General features: G+C 34.6%; 1 long non-coding RNA gene across 4 annotated transcripts in view; it reads left to right on the plus strand.

The window, feature by feature from the left end:
* The window catches only part of LOC136849705 (uncharacterized), a 626,170-nt gene that overhangs the window by 597,966 nt on the left and 9,809 nt on the right, over positions 1 to 18,395 (plus strand). The window contains exons 1-3 of one of the 4 annotated variants that reach the window (XR_010856388.1): positions 12,881 to 13,202; positions 17,557 to 17,672; positions 17,985 to 18,180. This is a non-coding gene — a long non-coding RNA (uncharacterized lncRNA). The other 3 variants (XR_010856390.1, XR_010856391.1, XR_010856389.1) reach the window with 3 other exon arrangements.

The raw sequence follows: 18,395 nt of genomic DNA on the forward strand, positions 1-18,395 counted from the left end.
TCTTTCCAAAACATTATGTTTGCTTTTAAGCCTTCATCCCTTAAAAGATATAAACGTATAGACAATAATGATATACATCTATTTGCGTCTGTCTCTTGCTCATTATTATTCCTAATCATTTTACGAACAATTTAGAAAACACCTCCTTTGAGCACTAAATTTTTTAATGGTTTAGTAAATGCAGTGAATAATAAAAAATATTCTATCAACTATTCTGTATAAATTTCATGACGAGAAACAAATTAAAATTTCCGTCACATTATTGTATTTGGGCACTTACAGTATTTTGCTGAAACTGAAGTTTAGAGGAAAACGAAATTATTCAAATAAAATAATATCTTACAAAGAAAAAGATCGACAATTTAGGATGAATGATTGAAGCAGAATATTATGTAGATCCTCTTAAAAGGAAGGAATCTAGATCCTCGCCACAAATCAGTATTTCATTATTATTTACAAGACTAAGTGACGATGCGGAATGGAAAACTGAATTCAGATATCCAGAGTAATGTTTCAGCTGCAGTTCTTAGGCCCTTCATTTATTTTTCTTTAATTTATAATCCCTTCCTGCTTTAGTTCTAACTTGCCAGGCTATTTTGTCGCAGACACGATTATCTTTTATACAGGATTGTTTTAAGTGGTAGAAAGTGACTGAAGGTATGTCGAAAGACTGCAAGTGTAGAAGTTTATTATTATTATTATTATTATTATTATTATTATTATTATTATTATTATTATTATTATTATTATTATTATTATCTTGGCTCTAGTTTTAGTTGTGTCTTTTAGAGCATTTCTCAATACCATTGCCGGCCCATAAGTACAATACAATCTTTTTGAAAACGCCATGATATTATATATTTTCTTCATTAAAGATAATTACATATCAAAATTGCCAAAGCATATTACATTCATCGCTGTCAACATTTACGTGAAAGAACCTGCTGTCCAATAACCATGGAAACCAAGTCAGCTGCATTTAAATGCAATCCTAATTATTGTCTGAGTGACTTGGAAATTTACTTTCTTGGACGAGTCAACTGCTGTAGATCAATATCATTACTTGAAATTTTCCCATTACTCTTGTGTTCAGGAGAAACAAAGTATTATTTTAACTATGCAGTACCGGATTATTAATTTTCACTTATTTTATGTAATGTTAAAACGAGAATGTTCTTTTTCTTCTCTTAAAACCTACGTAATACATAAATGTGAAAGTATTGGATACTGGACCCATACGGCGATGATAAGTAGCTTTTCCTGGTGATTCCTGTGACTTTTTCTACAATACTGTTTCCTGAATCGTTTACACTTGAAGATTAACATTAGTGCAAGTTTATTTTGCAATCCCATTGCTTTAAGAAATCCTCCAAATACATAGGCTCTTCGATACGAACAAAATATAAAAAAAATTTTAAGTAATTTGCGGATAGAACATATGGGTATCTGATTACTGTAATTTTAGAAGGTAAGCAGCATTAAGGCCTAAAGTGACCGCGTCTTTACGTAAGAAGTAACAATCCTAATCTAGAAAGGGAAAAAATCCGACTATTTGCATCACTGTTGAGGACGTTGTCAAAAGCCTCAATTAGACTTCAAATCATTTTTCATCTGAATGGTTTGAGATAATGACTTAATGGCCGATTAGTCACGAAACCCATGCAGTAGCATCCCGTTTACTGTACAGTACTCTAAGGGCACGGGGAAAATGTAATGAGACACCGGATAATGACTTTGCTTTGGGCAATTGCTGAGGCTGATTGTTGTAACAAAGCCATACATTATTCCCATCACTGAACTCATGATTTCACCGAAGGTTAATTATTTAAATAGTATACTGTTAGCGGTATTGGGCGGCCCGTAGTACCATTCATCAGAAACCTAAAGGATGTGATTATGTCTACTTACAAATTGACAGTCTTTGATAGAGATAATTCATGAAGAGTCGTGGATGTCTCTATGGGTAAGGCCATCTTTCTTGGGTTGTTTCATTAGCATTAAGCCACTAGATTTAAAACTGCATCTTTATGCTGTTTGGTTCATTCATATGTGTTATTAGATATCTGGCCAAAATAAAATTATTTACAATCTGAATAAGGGATAATGTATATTATGTTATTAGTATTTTTAGGCATATATTTAAATAAGGTATTTCTGAGCTTCTTGTTATATCTAAACATTACTCTTATGTTAATTATTTTTGGGTGATAGAGACAACATTTTGAAAATCGCTAATATAAGAAAACAGTAAGAGTATGTTATTTGGTTGCAAATGGGTCTCTAACTAACTAAACTTTATAAAAGGTTTCCTTGGCAGAGATATTCAAAATCCCCTTCAAAAACACAAAGGGACACTGAAGGCTTATACATACATACATACAGTATATATATATATATATATATATATATATATATATATATATATATATATATATATGTGTGTGTGTGTGTGTGTGTGTGTGTGTGTGTGTATATGTATACATTTATACATTTATATATATATATATATATATATATATATATATATATATATATATATATATATATATATATATATATATATATACATATATATACTGTATATATAAATACTAGCATATCATTTTACCCACAAAAAGCAAACACCTCTACCACCATTCGGGTGAAAGCAGCTGTGCGCTAACCGAAATGTTAAATAAAGCGATCGGAATCTCTTTCATGGGCCCCTCTCGAAAGGGAGAAATTCGGCCCACTGGGCCTCCAGCATGCAGCGCCATCGCTCAGGCAAACCGCATGCATACGAAAACCTCCCTCCTGCCGAAGCAGGCAGCAGCCATCTGCCTCGGCTTCTGGTGATTTGAAGTTGCATCTAACCGCGACTTTCACTGATGAGTCTCTCTCTCTCTCTCTCTCTCTCTCTCTCTCTCTCTCTCTCTCTCTCTCTCTCGGGTTTAAAAGCAGCCTCTTTCTAGCAACCGTTATAGTTATATCTTTACTCTGTTGTTTTAGTTTTCTGTTAAAGAAAACTATTAAGATGGCTATTTGTCTGTCCGTCCGCACTTTTTCTGTCCGCTCTCAGATCTTAAAAACTACTGAGGCTAGAGGGCTGCAAATTGGTATGTTGATCATCCACCCTCCAGTCATCAAACATACCAAATTGCAGCCCTCTAGCCTCAGTAGTTTTTATTTGATTGAAGGTTAAAGTTAGCCGTGATCGTGTGTCTGGCACCGCTATAGGTGCCAACAACACAGGCCACCACCGGGCTGTGGTTGAAAGTTTCATGGGCCCCGGCTGAGAGTTTCATGGACCGTGGCTGAGAGATTCATACAGCATTATACGCTGTACAGAAAACTCACATTTTTTACTTTGTTGTTGCTGAGACTCGAGTGTGCGAGTAAAGGGCTTCGTTAATAACCCGTTCTTCTTCTCGCTTAATGTCGAGTTGGTGGTTAGGACAGGTGGAGCTCGTTATTGATTTTATGGTCCTGCGGTGGAGAGGCGTTGCCTCAGCTTCCTGATTTATTTAATGAGTGTGTTTCTTTCATTCATTTTTAAGGATACGGTTGCCTTTCCTTTCCTTTCTTTTTTTTTGTGCTTTTTTCGGTTTTCTATCACGAAACTTATTTTAATTGAGTTTTGTTAAAACATTTTAAACAATGATAGCTAGTCGGCTGTGTTCAGTCACGGAAGACGAAGAATGGTGTTGGGCTTGTAACGTCAACCTTAGATACTAACTCTATGTATATTCATTATACATATACATTTACACACACACACACACACACACACACACACACACACACACACACACACACATATATATATATATATATATATATATATATATATATATATATATATATATATATATATATATATCAAATATAAGGAGCCCACTAAAACGCCAAAATGTAGAAAGTAAATGTTATATTTCAGAGACCAACTGTCTCTCTCTTCAGGCAGATAATGATTCACTATTTTGGCGTTTTTATGGGCTCCTTATATTTGATGGAATTCTGCTTTAACAGAATTATATATATGTGTGTGTATATATGCGTGTGTGTGTGTGCAAAAACAAAGCAACCTTCCAGTTAAAGAATATTTTTTTATTTTTCATTCTACCAAGACGTTAAATTGCTTATAATTCTAATCCCATCCCACGAGAAAAAACGAATTAAGACCTGTTCGGAAACTGCAAGCAACAAGATAGTAATCAAAAGAATGGTAATTGCGTTATGCTTCCCTGTACAGAACTGGTAATGAAAACTGGCTGGTTTTTCCCGAGTGAAAATTTTGAGCATCGGCACTCGGAACTTTCATGTTTAGTTTTTTGAGTTCCAGTTTGATATTTTTTTAGGTTTGCAGTTAATTACTGCTTACACATTAAGAGAAAATATTAACGCAATATTCTGCTTCCTTGCTCGCTTAGTGTGGTGATATAATTGTTATCAACCTGACATTCCACATCGTCAACGTTTCTCTTATGCCTGGTATATGAATTCTCTCTCTCTCTCTCTCTCTCTCTCTCTCTCTCTCTCTCTCTCTCTCTCTCTCTCAAAAATAAACAAAAAATGATCAACTTAGGTATACTGCGCCTTCGCCCCACCTACTCTCGCCATTCCACAACATAATATCTCGTCCATGCTGATCATGATTCATAAACAAACGCAACCTGCTTTTCTTGTCCTACAGGAAGAACCTGGTCGTTTGATGTCATCACCTGGAGGTAAACGGGACGACAGACTGCAAAAAAGAAAGCCAGGATTCTGGTTCAATCCAAAACTGCATTGGCCTATCGGATGATAGGCATGAAACCTGATAGCGATGTCGGGAAGGAGAGAAAATCTGCGATTAAAAAAAACGAAGTAGGCTTTGTCCTGGAAACATTTAGTTTTGAGAGTCATTTATTTATATGTCTGTTTATTTGCTTATTTGCTTACGGCAGTGTTTTTGCATTCAAACATTCATTTGCTTAGCTCATGTGCACTTTAAATATGCATTTGCGGTGTTCATAACAGCTGCTCTCCGACTCCCAAAGATTTATGAAAAAGTTCTATAGAGAGAGAGAGAGAGAGAGAGAGAGAGAGAGAGAGAGAGAGAGAGAGAGAGAGAGAGAGAGAGAGCTTGTAGGAGGAAGGAGAGGAGAGATTTTATTTGTTGACTTGAAAAGAACAAGCGCTAAAGTTTTTGCATATCTGAATTATATATTATATATGCTGTATATATATATATATATATATATATATATATATATATATATATATATATATATATATATATATATATATATATATATATATATATATATATATATATATATATATATATATATATATATATATACTCTTTCTCTCTCTCTCTCTCTCTCTCTCTCTCTCTCTCTCTCTCTCTCTATATATATATATATATATATATATATATATATATATATATATATATATATATATATATATATATATATACATATACACATACACATACACATACGTACATACATACAATCATCATCATCATCACCACCTAAATGTCGTGAGCCGCAAAGGGCCTGTTAGTAAATTCCGCCAGTCATGTCTGTCCTGTGCTTTATCTTCCACAAACCTCCACTCATCTGCAGCTTCCCGTCTCATAGTTCTGGTCCAAGTAGGAATGAATCTCAAACTCTCTGGTATCCGCAGGATCCTATCTAACACTCTCACGTACTATTCTCATAGGAGTTTCCCAAACCATCTTCATCTTTTCATTTTCTTCATCATCTCATCAGTGTGGAACTCCCATAATTTCTTTACCATTTCTAACTCTATCCTGCTGTCTGATTCCTAATATTTTTCTTACATTTTTTTTCTCAAACAAATCAACCGTTTCAGGTGTAGTTCCATTGTCATACTGTGATTCATGCTCGTATATCAATACAGATGATATTAGACTTATGTACGAGTATAATCTCCCGTATACAGTTCCAGTCTATTTGATTTCCAAATCTTATTCAGCCTGCCCATTATTTGATTTTCCACCTAAATAGAGCGTGTACTGTATATCATTGTTCCTAGATATTTGAAAAGTTCACCCTTACTAATCCTTTCCCCTTCGAATGTTATTTTATCCCTTTGTACATACTCTGCCCTTATTATTTCTTTTTTTCTTTAATTTATTTTAAGTACAATCTCTCTATATATATGATGCATTCTCTTAAGCAAGCTTTGTAAATCTCATGGGGATTTGCTGATTAAAACAGCATCCTCTGCTTATTCCAAGTTTGTCAAGTGTATATGGTTCTTCTAGTGTAAACCTTCTCTTCCATCTTCGGCCACTCATTTTTTCTTATAAGTTTGTGATAAGGGCAAACAGCCAATAAGGTGAAATAACATTCCCTTGTAGCACCCCACTGTTTACTGCAAATTCCCTCGACAAAACCCCATCAACATTAACTTTGCACCAACTTCGGTCATGAACAAATTTAATTAGCTTTACATATTTATCGTAATGCCATGGTGACGAAAGAGCTTCCATAATGCGGTTATATGAACGCTGTCAGATACCTTCTGGTAATCGACAGAATCCATTAGTGAAGGAATATTTAATTCCATACACTACAGCACAACATGTCTTAAAACAAATAATTCTGTGCAACTCCTTACTCTGAGCTTACCCTATATATATATATATATATATATATATATATATATATATATATATATATATATATATATATATATATATATATATATATATATGTGTGTGTGTGTGTGTGTGTGTGTGTGTGTGTGTATACGTATATATATATATTATATTATATTATATTATATTATATTATATTATATTATACATTATATTATATTTATAGAATCTATTTGTCACTTTTTACCAGGTACGTATATAATTGTAATAACCACGAATTCTTCACACTATCTGTATGCGCTTATCACTACAAAGCCTTAGATCCAAATGCAAGATATCCAGAGTATCAGAACGAGGTCACGTTGCCGACCTGACCACAAGAAGGTGTTTTCGGGTTACTTTTTCTTTGTATCTAGAATTACATTCTAACGTTAAATCCACCATTTTATTCTCTCTCTCTCTCTCTCTCTCTTTCTCTCTCTCTCTCTCTCTCTCTCTCTCTCTCTCTCACACACAAACACTTTTCCCTCTTTCTCCTCCCTAACACCTCCCTACTCTCTCTCTCTCTCTCTCTCTCTCTCTCTCTCTCTCTCTCTCTCTCTCTCTCACACACACAAACACTTTTCCCTCTTTCTCCTCCCTAACACCTCCTCTACTCTCTCTCTCTCTCTCTCTCTCTCTCTCTCTCTCTCTCTCTCTCTCTCTCTCTCTCTCTCTCTCTCTCTCTCCTCCATAACACACCCTCTACTCTCTCTCTCACTTCCTCTCCCTCTCACTCTCGCTCTGTCACCCCCTTCCCAACCCCCTTCCACTTTGGTGCCATTGATGTCTTACCCCCACATATTATTTCCAGATAGTAAGTCATATGTAAACCTTAATTAGGTATAATAAATTCGTAAAATTTATTTAGTTACTAAGTCTATGGGCATAACCAGCCCGTTTCAGAGAAGCCCCTCCCACCCCCACCCCCTTTGGTGCTCTTTGCTGCTAGTGATGTCTTACCCCCACAGTGCTGATTTCTAGATAGTAAGTCATATGTATACCAAGTTTGGTTGAAATTACTCCATTTATATATATATACATATATACTGTATACTGTATATACTGTATATACACATACATACATTATGTATGTATATATATATATATATGTATACTGTATATATATATAGTGTGTGTGTGCGGAGAGCTGCTTCATGATATGCAGAATTGCGTTCTATTGCGTTCATGTTGAATGGTTTATATGCAGCAGACATCCATCTTCATGACTCAGCGTTAGAGTTTAGTGGGTTTCACTTCACCTAGTGAATATTTCATGTGTCAGTTGCATGCATTGATAGATATTATTGGGCTTTCACCCCAGTATAATCTTGTGCGCAGATAGATATGTTTTCTTGTATATCTAACCAGCTCCTTGTTAGAATTCACCACTAGAAGAGCTATCCAATTCACTGGTTGTACTTTACTTTAGGATCTTTATCTACTGCATGGATAGCAGTTAGCTGTATGATATCTGTCCACCACCTAAGCAGATACCCCTTGTAATATCTGTGTCATTATGATGTAATTCATTTTTAGTTTGTGAATTTGTTTAAAATTTATGATGTTCTCGTTTGCTAAATTTACTTACGAATTAGGTTGCATGACTGTTAAAGCAGATCTTATCAGGAAGTTAATGAATACGTATGACTTTTAACGCATGTGATCAGTATTTACTTATATTTGTAAATACCTTTTACAGTGTTAACTCGTAGATTACAAATGATTCGATTTTGATGATATATTTTTAAGTAAATTTTCCCAGGGCTTCAGTTATATACTCTTTTTCCTTAGAGTTCTTGACCGATTAGAATTTTCATCAATAATTCATAAGATACAACAAACGAATTTGATGTCAAAACACCTAAGTGTGAGTTCTGTTTGCTGGGTCCTTGGACCTTTCAATCTCGAAGCAAGAGTCCTAGCGCGCGATTCCTTTCATCGCAGAGGGAGTGATTTATAGGATGCGCATGACCGCCGGGGGATTTAATCCTTCCCTCCTGATTATAACTTTAGAAGGTAATGCTTCAAGTGAGTGTGTCATTATATGCCGTAGTTAATGAAGTGTATCATTCTACTTTTCCTTTCTCCCAACTACCTTCCAGGGGCTTTCGTATGGTTAGGGAGAGATGATGTAACCTATTTCCTCTTGCCTCTTTCCATAGTTACGTTGCCTCTAACGAGAGAGAGAGAGAGAGAGAGAGAGAGAGAGAGAGAGAGAGAGAGAGAGAGAGAGAGAGAGAGAGAGAGAGAGAGAGAGACTGCATAATAGCGTGCTCTGTACATGCCTGTGTATATTGTAATGCTGCTGAGGATAATGATGATTTCCGTCATTATTATTATTATTATTATTATTATTATTATTATTATTATTATTATTATTATTATTATTATTATTATTATTATCTCATAATAGCATGAGAAAAGGATGAAGAAATCCACAATGGTAAAAATGTAAATATATATTTATATATATATATATATATATATATATATATATATATAAATATATATTTATATATATATATATACAAAACGAGTTTTTGAGAACCTGCTCGATTCTCCTTCTCAGTCAGTCCAAACTGAGATGGAGAATCGAGCAGGCTCGTTTTGTATATATCTTTAATATATATTTTTAATATATATTTACATTATTATTATTATTTATTATTATTATTATCCATCATTATTATTATTATTATTATTATTATTATTATTATTATTATTATTATTATTATTATTATTATTTGCGAAGCAAATCCACGATGATATTATTTTCTAAATTGATGTGTTGTGTTACCCAGTTTCAAAGACGAGTACATTATTAAGCCTTTGAGGTATAAATGCTTCGTGGTTTTTCATGAGTTAAAAGTTAGGCTGAGAATTTTTGGCTGCGTGGATGGCTCCCATTATGACTGTGAGCTGTTCATAATTTCTAAAGTATTTATGTTTGGCTATTGATAGACATAGATAACAACGCCATTGTTAATTTATTGTTCATGCCAATGCGCATAGAATTATGAGTTTCAATTTCTAGCTACAATGAAAATGAATGTAGGAATATGAAGGAACAGAGGAGCCGCATCACTTTCAGATACCTATTTAGCTTTCATATCCCGTGACTGTTTTAAGAATTTCCTCTTTGCCAAGTTACACGCGCCGCCTTGCCTCGACTTTATCGTACGCAGTAACACAGTTCTTGAGTTAATATGACTTTTACAGCCCGTAAATTCCCTGAAGCATACTGTTCTTGGCAGGCAATTTTTACCTCTACTGGAACCAAGCGGCATCATTGGATCCACCCGCTGTTGTTTCTCATTAGAATTGATAATGTAACTTGACAGTTGATAGGGGCGTCGCAAAGATATGCTGCCTCTGACACTAACAGCTGATGGAGACGTCATAAAAACGGGGTGTTGTTGACACACAGGTGGCAGAGATGTATTAAAGATTGAATATTATCGTATAATTCAGCTGTATATTAGGCTCCTAATATTTCTCGGCTTAGATTCCAGTGTAAGTAATTATTTTTCTAGATAAAGAGATAGAAAACGCAGATAACACCCTTATTTCTTAACATCGAAATATTCCGAAAATATGTTAATGAGCATACGCTGTATGATGCAATATATATATATATATATATATATATATATATATATATATATATATATATATATATATATATATATATATATTTATATATATATATATATATATATATATATATATATATATATATAAAGGTACGTACGATGAAATATAGGTTGTACGGTAGTATAAACAGCATAGTTACAATTCATATGTGTATTATTTTTAGATACATATCAGATTCTCTTGAATCATTTCATTCGACTCTTATGACATTCTTCTTCATTTAACCGAGTCCCAAGGCGATTTTGATTGTTTGTACCACAGGTTATCAAAATAAACACTTGGAAATTATAATCAATTTATTTATACTTGTAGAGTCTAGTTTTATATGTCGAAAGTACCATATAGTTCGTATAAGTTGGTCAAATACGTGTATAATCGCTTGGAAATCAATACCTCTTCAAAAAATAACAAAATACTGAGTATTTTTAAATATATTGAAAGCGCAGTGGTCCTTCACAGAATATGAAATATCAATATAAAATAATCGTATATAGTTCTGTCAGATATCAAAGAATTTTTAATATCTCTATCTGCAGAAATCTAAAGGGTTAAGAAATGTTCAGGTCTGTAGAAATTAGGGAGAAAACCCTTATCTTTCAATATTTGGAGATTTATGATAAGTCTTTGATATGCAATCGTACCCATTTAAAAATCTAAGCAACTCCTTGCCAGTGACGCCTTTCCTCCTTCCCTCCAACGAAAGGTTCGTTCAAATCCATTAATTGTGTTTTACGATAGTTTGAGGAAAAATAGAAAGAAAGACAGAAGTGGATACATCGGTTCAGTCGAGCTTGCTTGGCACAGGTATTAAATTAACAGAAAAACAAGGTTAATACTATAGTAATGAAGAATCCTTCACGTATCGGGTATGAAAACAAGAAAACGTTTTACAATCTCACTCTTGGAGGAGAATGTGAAGAATAAAATAAAGTTACCATAGAAAGGGTTTTTGTTTTAAGATGCCACAAACTTGAGGAGAAACATTGTTTTCTTTCGAAGAACAACGAAAAACAGGAGCTGGGGCAAATAGCATTTTCCATAAACAAACGAACCTTTCATACATAGCGTTTCAGGAAAGACAAGATCTCAAAAGTAAAAGTAATGTCATTCCTGAGGAACCTTGCCAAGAAAATTACATGCCTCAGACGCCGTAAAGGAAACTCAACCGTCAATTACGTCCTATGCAATGTACCAAGTCGCCAAAAGGGTCAAGATATGGGCATTACGATGAGCTATGCTCAGAGCGAAAGGACCAGTTGACGATGATATTTGCTGCAATAAAAGGCAAACCCTATCATTCTACCATTCTCTCGGGCAGATGTGAGACATTTACCACTGTGTGATCAGCTCTCTCTCTCTCTCTCTCTCTCTCTCTCTCTCTCTCTCTCTCTCTCTCTCTCTCTCTCTCTCTCTCTCTCTCTCTCTCTTATAAGTGCACAGAGGAAAATTTGAACAAAGAAAAATTTAGAATTACAGATATATATATTTTTGATGAACAGTAATAGCTTTGGTGTTTAAAGTCTGAAATGTACTGTGATATTTTCGGGAGTGCAAAAGGATGCAAATTACTTATGAGCTGAAAGTACTGCAAAGTACAAGAGTAGTTTAGAAATATATTCCATGTTAATATACAAATTATATATATATATATATATATATTATATATATATATATATATATATATATATATATATATATATATATATATATATATATATATATATATATAATGAGTGTGCGCTTGCTTGAGGTGCTTTAATTTTTGGAATGTATTTGTACTTTCTTTAGACCTTACTTAAACTCATACTCGTCCTCAACATTCTGGTATTATTGATTCATCTCTCTCTTTATACTCCTTATTATTACGATTACTTTACCATCGCTGTTGTAATAACATTAAGTCTAAACTTACAAGAAGTTTTTGCTTTGTTTCACATTTCATGTGAATAACATAGAGAAACAAGGTAATGTGGTCAAATAATGTAGTTACCGCAGAAGCTGCGGAGGCTGCCTTCACGTTTTCTTCGCAATGTGAACTAAGAGAAAATTTTATTTTAGGGGGAACAGTAACAAAGAAGAGGCTCCGATCACTAATGCCGAAGGAAACTTCAAAACATCAAGAATTTGTTTTTTATTTACTCATTTACTTTCAATATATTATTTTAATTCAATACCAAAACTTGGCATTGGGTCTTTTATACTTGGTTCCTAAGTCTTCTTAATGTACTTAATACGAAAATTATACAAAATTTCCCGCAAATTACTGTTACAAGACATTTACCGTCTTTTGTTGGCTTTCGCATGTACTCTCATGACAATGGTATTGAGCACGGCGCTCATGGGAGTCGCTGTGGTTTTAAATTAAAAATATATCTTTTAATTCATTAATATTAGTATAATTTGTTTGGCGTGCATTTATCCACCAGCAAAATGCAAGTTACACAGAAACATTGTGAAGTGGATTGAATAAAACATTGCATTTGTATGCATACAGTTTTCACGAAATATGCTAAACAGGGATTTGAATATGATAAAACAATCTCTTGGGAGATTTTGACGACTCCTAAGTATGACTAGAAATAGCTTCTTTCGCTAGTATGCGCTTTGAAAACATTTAACCCTGTTGGGCTGTTATTGAACTCTGTCTTTCTCACGCTGCCATTCATGAGTAAATATAGATAAGATAACTGTTCATAAAGTATGCATTTTATCTGTTTACAACGGTGCCTATAAAATAGGTTTCCGATTGCTGTCTTTTTCACGCAAGGATCCCAAATTACCCTCTGACTTATGGTCGTGGTGGATGGTGCTTTGCGGTCCTTGAATTTTGGTTGTAAACGATCATGTAGGATAAGCCCAGCTGACGATCCTGTCAACATAGTCAACCAGGATGTATTTTTATTTAATTTCGGTAAGTGGGTGTTTGTATATTACGTAGAATGAATGAAAACATATCTATATAACAGCAAGAATTATTGTATATTGAGAAATAGCAGACTAACTAGCTTGTGTAAGATAGAGACACTTGTGAAACCTAAACTTCTTGCCGGCCTAGGCCTAGGTGAATGGGTAAGGTCTGTTCCCACCCAGTGTGATGTTCCTGGTCGAGTTACTGTATGCTATGTGCTGCCAGACTGAACGTTTTAATAGGGGACAAATGTAACCCAAATGAGGTTTAGGCTACCGCCTACCTTAACCCCCAGTGTGAGGAAGGTTACCCTAGGTTGGGTTAAGATTGGGTAAATTTTTACTTGAATGTCACAACTACTCCCATGTGGACCATGGGAGTGAATGTCAAAACATAAAAGGGTAATTCTAAGTATTAGCTCCGCCCCTGTTTTTACCTTGGAAACTGGTTTTTTCTACACTTAGGGCTTCTGATATTGGCGGTGCAATTGTTTGTCGGCCAAATGGGATGTCCCTTCGCCATGTTTAATACTGGGCCGGTGGGGGGCCAGTACCTATACGTTAACAAGTTATTGCATTTGCCGGATGGGATATGAACCGTTCCAAACGGATGTACCTATGCTCTGTTTTGTGAAGATCGCTTATGGAAACCTCTTGTTGGATGGACTTCAGAGATTAATTACAGGTTAATTACATTCGTGCAACAAAAATTGAAGGTAAATCCATAATTAGCAACCAAAAAACTGTAGAAAAAGTCAAGGTGGAAGGAAGTTGTCGCCACGGAGCTGCTACTAAGATCTACCCATAAAAGGTGTTGAGTATCTCTAAGAATAAATTTACTGTAGTCATTAGGATATCTTTTTACATTAATACCTCAGTTCAATACTGGAGTCTTTAAGTCTTTAAATCTGAATATGCCAACTTCAACATTATCATATGCAGACAGAGGGGTCATGGCTTAATTGGAAGTGCCAGGGGCCCGTTGGCATTTAGACCTTACCTTCCCTAACCAAACGCAATAGGGTATGGGTCCTAGGGATTTTGGTCATTGGAATCTCCCCATCCCAACTCTTAAGCATTGTAACTAGAGAGTGAATTGTGGGATTTGTCTTAACCTTAACTTCCCTAGTTTAACCTAACCGAGGTTGCTATGTTGAGCACCATATATCTAGATCACATGAGTAAAGAAAATGCATCCCAATGAAACATTGCATATCCGTTCATAATTAGCAACAAAGACATTCTCCTTCTCCCCTTCAGCATTTCAGACCCATAAAGAAAAAGTTTTGACTTTAATGTAGCCAATATATTTTAGCTGCTTTCAGTTAAAAATGCAGTTGAAGTCTTTCCTGGGTATAAGGTAATATTAGCCAATAATGTCAATACCAATATTTTTAGAGCAGTTGAAATTGTATCTCCTTTTTAGATTGCATCTCCTTTGCCAAAAAAAATCAAGTTCAGGAGGAGTTGTACATCAACATAGTACCACCCAACTTTGAAAAGGATACAAAGATGGGTTTTGTAATTATGATCAATAAGGAGTGGAGTTAATGGTGCATACTGGAAGGCTGTTTCAACAGGGTACACAAAATTATTAATAAAAGCTCCAGTAAAGTGCCTTACATAGTATTTTTAATGAAAATAGTCCAAATTATACACCTACAATGTAACTCTCAAGTTGACATGGCAGGGTTTAATGTGAGATATAGAGAAGGGTTTTCTCTCTGCCTGTTGGTAAAGGAAGGTGAAACATTAGTTTTTCGTAAAACAAAGTCATAAGTTTCATTTTGCTGCCCTGCTGAATGCTGCAAGAAATCCCATACATAAACCTTTTTATATTTATGAACCTTGTAAAACGACATTCTTTTCTGTTTAGGTTAATTATGATTAATAAGGAATGGTGCCTGTTGAGAGACTCTCAACAGGTTTTTAACTAAAACTCTAAGAAGTTCGGTAAAAAGCCACAAATAGGAGGGGCTTTTTACTGAAAGTAAGAAAATCTAAGTGTTATTGATAGCTACTGTATAGCATGCAAGTTGACTAGGCAAGGTGTAAAATGGGATGTGGAGAAAGCTTTACTCCCTCTGATTTTGATAAAAGAATCTCATGAGCAAATATTAGTTCCTTCCTTTTAGTGAAACCCATGAGAAGCTCTAGTCTGCTCTGCTTTTGGGTGCTGCAAGAATGGCCATACATGATCTATGACCATCTTTATATTTTGTTGAGCCCCGTAAAACAGCATTGGTCTTATTTTGCTTTCTCAGAGGGCTAAGATGTAAGTAATGATGTACTGGTACTGTACATTAAATATAAGGAGGATATCTGATGAGGTCTGCAGCCATGGAGCCAAGTTTCTGTTCATGAGAATCTTCAATGCCATTGTGAAGATGTCATGAGGCTTTCATTCTGCTCATATCTGGGTGTTAAAAGGCTAAAGGTCCTTCACTATCCATTTAGCCTATGCTACAGAATCTTTTTAGGTGCAGTATGACTTCCATATTTTACATCATTGTAAGCAAATGAACTTTCTTAATGGTCACCCTAACCTTGTCAACCCCAGTTAAGAGTGATGCTAAATCATCAAGGATAATGGTACTTTTATAGTATCTACAGTACTTCGTTTTTATGTGCTTGGTAGTTGGTTACTTCATTTTTATGTGCATGAATAGTTGGTTTCAATCAAAACTTGTTCACAACAGAAGATAATGACAAGTTTAATTTCCTGTGTAAAACAAAGGAGAATGATAGGCTTTATCTTAATTTCTGTCCCTTTGAGCAAAGGATGATAAGGTGTTTGTCTTTCCCTGCTAGGTTTCAAGTGGAAGTTGCAATTACAGTAAACGCCCCGTATTCGCGTTCTCATGATTCGCGGACTCACACATTCACGGGTTTCTCTGTGGAACATATCTAGCCATTATTTGCGGAAAATTCGCCCATTCGCGGTATTTTTCACTGAGAAATATTCACTAATTACTGTGTTTTCATATGTTCATGAATAAATGCACTTTTTGTGATAAAACTATTAAAATACTCAGGTATATGCATTTTTACAGGGTTTTTCGATGTTTAAACTATCAAAATGGGCAGTTCCAAGTGTTTTTAGAGGGGTTTTAAGTATTCACGGATTTTAGCTATTTGCGGGGGCGTGTGGAACGCACCCCCCACGAATATGGGGGGTTCACGGTAGACGCTATCTTTAGACATCACCAAGTAGGTGAGGATGTTGTCTTGTCACAAGTGCAAGTTGTTTTAAGGCATGCACATATAGTGTACTGTAAGTGTTTGGAGCTTTCCAGGTAGGCAGTCAGGACTTGAACGCTTATAAAGTGGACAATTGGAGTAGACTCCTCAATAAGCTTGTAGTGAGATGGTTTAGTGCTTCTGATTATACCAGTACATTATTGTGTATCAGATATGTATTGCTTTTTTGATCAAGTACAATACAGTAATTGTCTGTAAAACAGTTAAGAAGCCATTTTTTAGTCCTTACATTGTAAAACTGCTCTTTAGCAACTGAACTCTGGGTGTTTATGCTTTTGTAAAACTTGGAGAAATTAGTTTTTGTAAAAGTGTCTAGAAATGAAAAATAAAACAATTGATGGGTAGGAGTATTTTACTTAGTATATGTTACAACTTGTCTCCTTAAAGTGTTTAGGAATATTTTGTTGCTCCTAAAGATCCATTGCTTTGGATAATGTCAACTTTTCATTGTAAAATAAAGGATGCTTTGATGAAGACTGCAAGGTTTTTCAAAAAATTTTGAATGAAATTCATTACTTACCTCCAGAATTTAAAAATTTGCAAGACTGAAACAGATGTATTAATTATTGCACATACAGTACTTCAGTTGTAGGTTACCAATTTAATTATATGTCAGGTGCTAGTAAAGTATTAGAGCAAAATATTTTGTCACTTTCTTTAAGCAAGACAAAAGTGAAATCTTGCTGCTTGGACATAAGGCAGACATTTAAGTTTAGGAAAATGCTTTTAGGCTAGTGGAGAGGCATGGCAAGTTGCTAATATAAATTTTGATGTATTTTATTGCTTATGAAAATAATTATACTCTTTTCTAACAAATATGCCTAAAATAATGAAAGGTTGTGTCTAATATTGAGTATCATTTTTTCCATAAACATTTGAGAAACATTGTCAGTTGAGAAACATTGTCAGTGAAATGCTGATTTGTGTTAGGTATTTGCTTCCATCAATCTTAGTTTAAGGCTTTTTCATTGCACAGTATTTGGATTGTTTTTGAAAGAGGAATTACCCATCAGTCAGCAAGAGCTACTTAGTGATGTGATAGTAAAGTAGTTTAATGAAATATATGTGAATACACTAATATTTTTTCTGTCTTCTAGGATGATGGTTGAAATGAAACCTATGGAGCAGAAACATTCACAGAGGATGCAGCCTCAAGGGACAGAATTAATTTAACAAAATGTGCTCAAAAGGGAAGATTGCTTCTATTACTTCAGTGAGTTACACGAAGCAGATTTACTTGTATGGTTGTTCCCTTCATGATTTTTTTGCAGAAATGATGTCGGGTTGTTTACATTTTCAGTAGTGTAAATTGGCCATTTCTTAAAAAAAACATATCTCAAACCATTTGGAATTATTTTATAAGATGCATAATGCCCAGTATACTTAATTTATGCATATTTAACATTCAGCATTAGAAAAAAGTATTCTTTGGTCTCTGTATCTAATAATACTACCTGTAATATATTTTTTCAACTTTTGAGGCTGGTGTTTTTTGGTGTAGTGTAATATTTTTCTGTCTTTCTAGGATGCTGGATGAAGTGTATACTTAGAAGTCGGCTATAACCAATCACAGGATGAAGCCTCACCAGACCAAACTGAATTCTTAAAACCAACTAAGAATAGGATTGCATCCGATGTTTTATTATGAAGATTTAAAAGCTACTAACATGGAACAGGCCATTTTATACTGGTGCTCAGTCCTTGATCTCTTATAGAAAGTGGTAAGAGAAGAGTTTGATACAATACCATTCAGATCTACCAGATACTGAAATAAAGTGCACATTATCTTAGAGGCAATTAATAAGGTCTGTTAAGTGTAATTTAAAATGCTAATGAAATTGGTAAATAAAGGTAACATTTTCTTTTCCTGATATTATTACCTAGTGATGATAAAATTATTGAATTTTTCTGTGTGCTTACAATTTCTCTCTCTCTC

This window comes from Macrobrachium rosenbergii, chromosome 21 (genome assembly GCF_040412425.1).
Source record: "Macrobrachium rosenbergii isolate ZJJX-2024 chromosome 21, ASM4041242v1, whole genome shotgun sequence".
NCBI lineage: Eukaryota > Metazoa > Arthropoda > Malacostraca > Decapoda > Palaemonidae > Macrobrachium > Macrobrachium rosenbergii.